Source organism: Lethenteron reissneri, chromosome 45 (assembly GCF_015708825.2).
Source record: "Lethenteron reissneri isolate LAM-NWPU_2019-01 chromosome 45, ASM1570882v1, whole genome shotgun sequence".
Taxonomy (NCBI): Eukaryota; Metazoa; Chordata; class Hyperoartia; order Petromyzontiformes; family Petromyzontidae; genus Lethenteron; species Lethenteron reissneri.
In genome coordinates, this window is record NC_083823.1 from 7,709,286 (window position 1) to 7,717,145 (window position 7,860).

A 7,860-nucleotide genomic window follows, 5' to 3' on the forward strand; every position below is an offset into this window, starting at 1 on the left:
CTACAGCGTGTTACACACACAGACACACACTACACTACAGCGTGTTACACACACAGACACTCACTACACTACAGCGTGTTACACGCACAGACACCCACTACTCTACAGCGTGTTACACGCACAGACACTCACTACTCTACAGCGTGTTACACACACAGACACTCACTACTCTACAGCGTGTTACACACACAGACACTCACTACTCTACAGCGTGTTACACGCACAGACACTCACTACACTACAGCGTGTTACACACACAGACACTCACTACACTACAGCGTGTTACACACACAGACACTCACTACTCTACAGCGTGTTACACACACAGACACTCACTACTCTACAGCGTGTTACACGCACAGACACTCACTACTCTACATCGTGTTACACGCACAGACACCCACTACTCTACAGCGTGTTACACACACAGACACTCACTATTCTACAGCGTGTTACACACACAGACACTCACTACTCTACAGCGTGTTACACGCACAGACACCCACTACTCTACAGCGTGTTACACACACAGACACCCACTACACTACAGCGTGTTACACACACAGACACTCACTACTCTACAGCGTGTTACACACACAGACACCCACTACACTACAGCGTGTTACACACACACACTCACTACACTCCAGCGTGTTACACACACAGACACCCACTACACTACAGCGTGTTACACACACAGACACTCACTACACTACAGCGTGTTACACACACAGACACCCACTACACTACAGCGTGTTACACACACAGACACACTCACTACACTACAGCGTGTTACACACACAGACACTCACTACACTACAGCGTGTTACACACACAGACACACTCACTACTCTACAGCGTGTTACACACACAGACACACTCACTACTCTACAGCGTGTTACACACACAGACACTCACTACACTACAGCGTGTTACACACACAGACACACTCACTACTCTACAGCGTATTACACACACAGACACTCACTACTCTACAGCGTGTTACACACACAGACACACTCACTACTCTACAGCGTGTTACACACACAGACACTCACTACACTACAGCGTGTTACACACACACACTCACTACACTACAGCGTGTTACACACACACACTCACTACTCTACAGCGTGTTACACACACAGACACCCACTACACTACAGCGTGTTACACACACAGACACTCACTAGACTACAGCGTGTTACACACACACACACTCACTACACTACAGCGTGTTACACACACAGACACTCACTACTCTACAGCGTGTTACACACACAGACACTCACTACTCTACAACGTGTTACACAGACACACTCACTACACTACAGCGTGTTACACACACACACAGACACTCACTACACTACAGCGTGTTACACACACGCTCACTACACTACAGCGTGTTACACACACTCACTACACTACTGCGTGTTACACACACAGACACCCACTACACTACAGCGTGTTACACACACACACACTCACTACACTACAGCGTGTTACACACACAGACACTCACTACACTACAGCGTGTTACATACACAGACACTCACTACACTACAACGTGTTACACACACACACTCACTACTCTACACCGTGTTACACACACAGACACTCACTACACTACAGCGTGTTACACACACAGACACCCACTACACTACAGCGTGTTACACACACAGACACACTCACTACTCTACAGCGTGTTACACACACAGACACTCACTACACTACAGCGTGTTACACACACAGACACTCACTACACTACAGCGTGTTACACACACAGACACCCACTACACTACAGCGTGTTACACATACAGACACACTCACTACACTACAGCGTGTTACACACACAGACACTCACTACACTACAGCGTGTTACACACACAGACACTCACTACACTACAGCGTGTTACACACACAGACACACTCACTACTCTACAGCGTGTTACACACACAGACACTCACTACACTACAGCGTGTTACACACACAGACACTCACTACACTACAGCGTGTTACACACAAAGACACTCACTACTCTACAGCGTGTTACACACACAGACACACTCACTACTCTACAGCGTGTTACACACACAGACACTCACTACACTACAGCGTGTTACACACACACACTCACTACACTACAGCGTGTTACACACACACACACTACTCTACAGCGTGTTACACACACAGACACCCACTACACTACAGCGTGTTACACACACAGACACTCACTACACTACAGCGTGTTACACACACACACACTCACTACACTACAGCGTGTTACACACACAGACACTCACTACTCTACAGCGTGTTACACACACAGACACACTCACTACACTACAGCGTGTTACACACACAAACACTCACTACTCTACAGCGTGTTACACACACAGACACACTCGCTACACTACAGCGTGTTACACACACAGACACACTCACTACTCTACAGCGTGTTACACACACAGACACCCACTACACTACAACGTGTTACACACACTACACTACAGCGCGTTACACACACATACACTCACTACACTACAGCGTGTTACACACACAGACACACCCACTACACTACAGCGTGTTACACACACACACTCACTACACTACAGCGTGTTACACACACAGACACTCACTACACTACAGCGTGTTACACACACACTCACTACACTACAGCGTGTTACACACACAGACACACTCACTACACTACAGCGTGTTACACACACAGACACCCACTACACTACAGCGTGTTACACACACAGATATTCACTACACTACAGCGTGTTACACACACAGACACTCACTACACTACAGCGTGTTACACAGACACACTCACTACACTACAGCGTGTTACACACACAGACACGCACTACACTACAGCGTGTTACACACACACACTCACTACACTACAGCGTGTTACACACACAGGCACTCACTACACTACAGCGTGTTACACACACAGACACTCACTACACTACAGCGTGTTACACACACACACTCACTACACTACAGCGTGTTACACACACACACTCACTACACTCCAGCGTGTTACACACACAGGCACTCACTACACTACAGCGTGTTACACACACACACACTCACTACACTACAGCGTGTTACACACACAGGCACTCACTACACTACAGCGTGTTACACACACAGACACTCACTACACTACAGCGTGTTACACAGACACACTCACTACACTACAGCGTGTTACACACACAGACACGCACTACACTTCAGCGTGTTACACACACACACTCACTACACTACAGCGTGTTACACACACAGGCACTCACTACACTACAGCGTGTTACACACACAGACACTCACTACACTACAGCGTGTTACACACACAGACACTCACTACACTACAGCGTGTTACACACACACACTCACTACACTCCAGCGTGTTACACACACAGACACACTCACTACTCTACAGCGTGTTACACACACAGACACCCACTACACTACAGCGTGTTATACACACAGACACCCACTACGCTACAACGTGTTAAAGATAAAGAGAAAGATCCCCCATATAGCCTTAACAGCCTGTAGGGGCAAGTGCTGTTAGCGAGCACCTACGAAGGCCAGAACGGTACACGAGGGGGTACCAGCACCACGCCCGACCGCCTTTGTCTCCCCAGTGGCAATGTTTACACGCTGCACCAGGTACTCATTTGAGGTTGAGTCGACCTAGGGGAGGCCCGGGACCGGTTCAGATAAATCGTCACTGGCGTTGGCCGTGAGCGGGAATCGAACTCGTGTCGCCGGGTTCATAGCGCAGCGCGGTAACCGCTACACACACAGACACACACTTACTACTCTGGGTGGAGGAGGTCAATGTCTTTTTTTTTCCGCAAAAATTTCAACTCAAACAAAATTGTAATTTCCATCGACACGGACAACACGGCCGCTGCCTCCTCCACCCCCTCCTCCTCGTCCTCGTTCCCCAGTGTTGGTGGCATCCATCACCGAGTGTGCTCGAGGGCTTCCCAATGATGGCCAAACGAGTTTGTGTAGACAGGCCATTAGCTAACATTTGCAGTTGCTATAGAGCCTCCGTGTGTATTTAACTGTACCATGTGCAAAGCCTCAGCTGCTCCTTGGTTTGGAAGTGACATGTTCCACAAGGATGAACAATTTTGAAGCTTCCACGCTTGGCTGGGTTGCATCAAAGCAGCTGTTAAACTGCATTCGAAAAGGCTTTAACCTGAAGCATCGCCCCTATAAAAGGGTCTATTCTTAACAGTCCATTACTTTGCCCTATTTCCCCCCCCCTCCGCCCCCCCAACCCCCCCCCCCAAAAGCAAGCTTTAAAAAAATTGAAATTTCGGTAACTATGATAAATTGTACGTGATAGCGTCGCACAATACATTTAGTAGTTTTCCAGGCGGCAATTTTGCCCCTGCTATTTGGACTATGGTATCGATTTGTATCTCGCCGCGCATTCAGAGAGTATCCCCACCACACCTTGAATTGCACGTGTGAGAAATGAGAGAGAGAGGGGGGGAGATGTTTCTCTACGATGACTCGAGTAGACAAAGAGAGAAAGTGAATTATAAGATTAGTCGTCCCCCCCCCCCCGCCCCCTCCAAAGTTGCCTGCGACATTTGAATTCTCCACATTACAACGGGGAAATGTAGAATCTCCCGGGAGAGAGAAGACCGGGTCGGACCGGTCCGGCCACGCCATGCCTAACCGGTCCGCCGACTTGGTCACAGATCGAGCTGTGCAAAATTGTGATCCGGACAACTTGCGAAATCTTCTGCATTTCTCCAAGCATTCAAAAGAAATGACACTTTAAATTTTTTTGTTTTAAATAAAATGTATTATTAGAATTATTTTGTTTTAACCGCACACAAGGGTTGTCCTGGAATTATATAAAAAAAAAAGTATCCCTCCCTCCCTCCCTCCCAACCCCCCCCCCCAAACAACCCACAAAAATAACTACGGTAAATATCGCGGCGAGCGCTAGAAGACGCGCGTCTCGCTCGCTCGCTCGCTGGCTTAAATGCAAATCTTTACTCTTGGCACACGAGCGAGCGAGCGAGCGAGCCCACGACATGTTCTTTCGGGCTGCTGAATTTGATTTCTCTCTCTCTCTCCGGCTTTTCATTGTGCGGATAATTTCCCCATTTAAAGGCGGTAAGTGCCTCGCATTCGGCAATCATTTACGCTCAATTTTAGCTGCTATTTTCAATTGAGAAAATGTAGCAATGTCACTTTGGCTGAAAGGGGTTTGATTTCAATTATCTTTGCTCAAAGGACTATGATTTCCAAATACACTTAAGCAAAATTATGACATGATTTTTGTTCCCGAAATTTGTAGTTTAAAGCCCAATTAGTTGATAAATGGGCCCTCTGCAAGTCAAAATGCAATCTGCTGCTTTCCATTTGAAAGACACTCAATTATCCATGATTGCTCCAGTTACAATGCATTAAATACAGATACCCGCTATTGTGGTAATTTGCACAGAAATTAACGTGCCGAGATTTCACACGTTCAAGCCAAATGCCTGTTTCCCATTAAATCAATAGGAAAGATGAAAAGCAATTGCTGAAAATATTAGAGAATGCACCTGCCTGGTACTGTGGCCAATTACAGTACAATCAGCTCAAGCTGACATTACTCGCTATTGAATTTTGGACAGAATAATTGTGCTAATCTTTTCAATTTAAAACGAAAATACAGGCGGGCAGGAAGGCACCGCAGCTGCACAGCGTGAGACAGCCACGGAAACGCGCTGGGGTAGCTCGAGAGAAGAGACAGAGGGGAGGGGGGTGGATGGGTGGTGGTGTGAGAATTGTGAGGTTTTTAACACAAGACCGAGGCGAACGCGTCGTGTGCACGATAGGGGCCCGAGGCGCATTCTCTCAGCGAGGAGGCGCGCGAGGCGGTTCCGTGAGCCCCGCCGCCTCCGCCTCCGCCTCGTGCCGTATTTGTCGACACGAATACTGGGGCCAAATAATAAATAATACAATAGTACATTGTTACATCACGAATATGATGATGACGCGCGCGCCAACGTGTGTGCGTGTATATTACACTCCCTGCACACACACACACACCGTCACACACACACACAAAGCAATGACAAAGATCATCCATATAGCCTTAACAGACTGTTGGGGCAAGCGCTGTTAGCGAGCGCCTATGAAGGCCGGCACGGCACATGATGGGGTGGGTGGCCAACACCACGCCCGGCCGCCTTTGTCTCCCTAGTGGTAATGTTGACACATCGCACCAGGTACTCATTTGAGGCTGAGTCGACCTAGGAGAGGCCCAGGACACACATACACATATACACACGTGTGTATGTGTGTGTGTGTAACGGCCTGTATACAAGGCGAAGGCGTGCGTAATGTCGTGTTAGGTTTTTGTGAAAACAAATGTTTGTTGTTGTACGGCAGGAGCGGTGCTGCAGCGCTTAGCGCTGGTTTGCTCTTCACAACCCAGTTCGCCCGAGTTCGATTCCCGATCGCGGCGAACATCACGTGGCGAGCGATATCTGAACCCGTCCGAGGTTCCACCCGCCCCTGACCAGTGTGGTGAAGTGGTCAAGCAGCCGCTATGGCCGACACGGAGTGCACAGCGCCATCCATCCAGCAGTGGATATTGCGCCTTGCCTCGTGGTTTGATCATTTAATTCGACAGGGCTGCGCATTGCCACGACCACCGCGCGTGAATACTGACACAACTGAACCATTTCCAGTGGCATGTGGTTGTAACCGATGAGCCAATGATGGACCAACGTTGCCCGGACATTCCATGTTCACTGGAACAGAGCTTGTCCTACCTATTGCGGATGGTAGGCGCATGTGGTGTCATGTCAGTTGCGTGTGTGGATGAGCATAAATGTCTTGACGTCTCCAACCCGAACCAGACACCAGGGAGGACATTTCCCGCAGCAGTCCGGCAACGGAGCGCCGTCGGCCTCTTCTGACGGTGCCACTTTTTGTTTCATTTGCTCACCACCCCCTCCCCCAGCCCGCCAGGAGTCTAAGAATGACAACGAGCAGCTGCAAAGAAGCTGATGAGACGTCAACGTCACCGCGGAGCCGACACCTCGGGCGTTCATCGCAGCGGGCGAGCGAGCGCTGCGGGCGCTGTTCCTCCCGCGCGGGGGTTGTTCATCGATCCGCGATGTTTGGCCGCAGATCGCTCGGCGCCTATCGGACAAACAAGGGCCGCCGCGTTCCGAGTCGTGGTGACATTTCGAGCACGAGCGCCGTGAGCGTCAATGCCGACGACGTTTCCTGCCGTGCGGGCGCTGCCCTCGTGAGCCCAGCAACCCGAGTGCGACATCCGAACCGGTCCTGCGCGGCCAAGGACCGATTACACGCGATTTGTAACGAGCAAACGTTGGGTTAAAGAAGTTTAATGGATGGCGACAGCGAAAGAGGTGGGGGGAGTAACGAATACAGGAGGCTGGCCATGGTTCATTTAACATCGCTCCAACTTTTCGATGTGTGCTCCTATTAATGCACTTTCTTTGGCCAGAATATTCTTAAAATCGTCGAGAATATTCAAACGTGAACCTCACTATAACATTTTAAAGCGGATTAATGTCAGTGATCCGAGTAGGATTCTGAGGACAGGATAATAACAGAGGCCTCTTCATCTCCGTTGCAGAACCAAGGAGTTTGCTACTCGTTGGGATTAAAAAAATATATAAAAAAAATAAAACTTTAATCTGTACGACCGCTCGCTCGCTCGTTCGGCGCGTGATGATAGCTGCGTGAGGTCTTGGGGGGGGGGGGCGGAGGAGGCGACAGAGTGGGGGGGGACTGCCGGGTGCGCGATGGAGACCAGGGGAGAGGAGGAGGGGGGAGGAGGAGGGGGA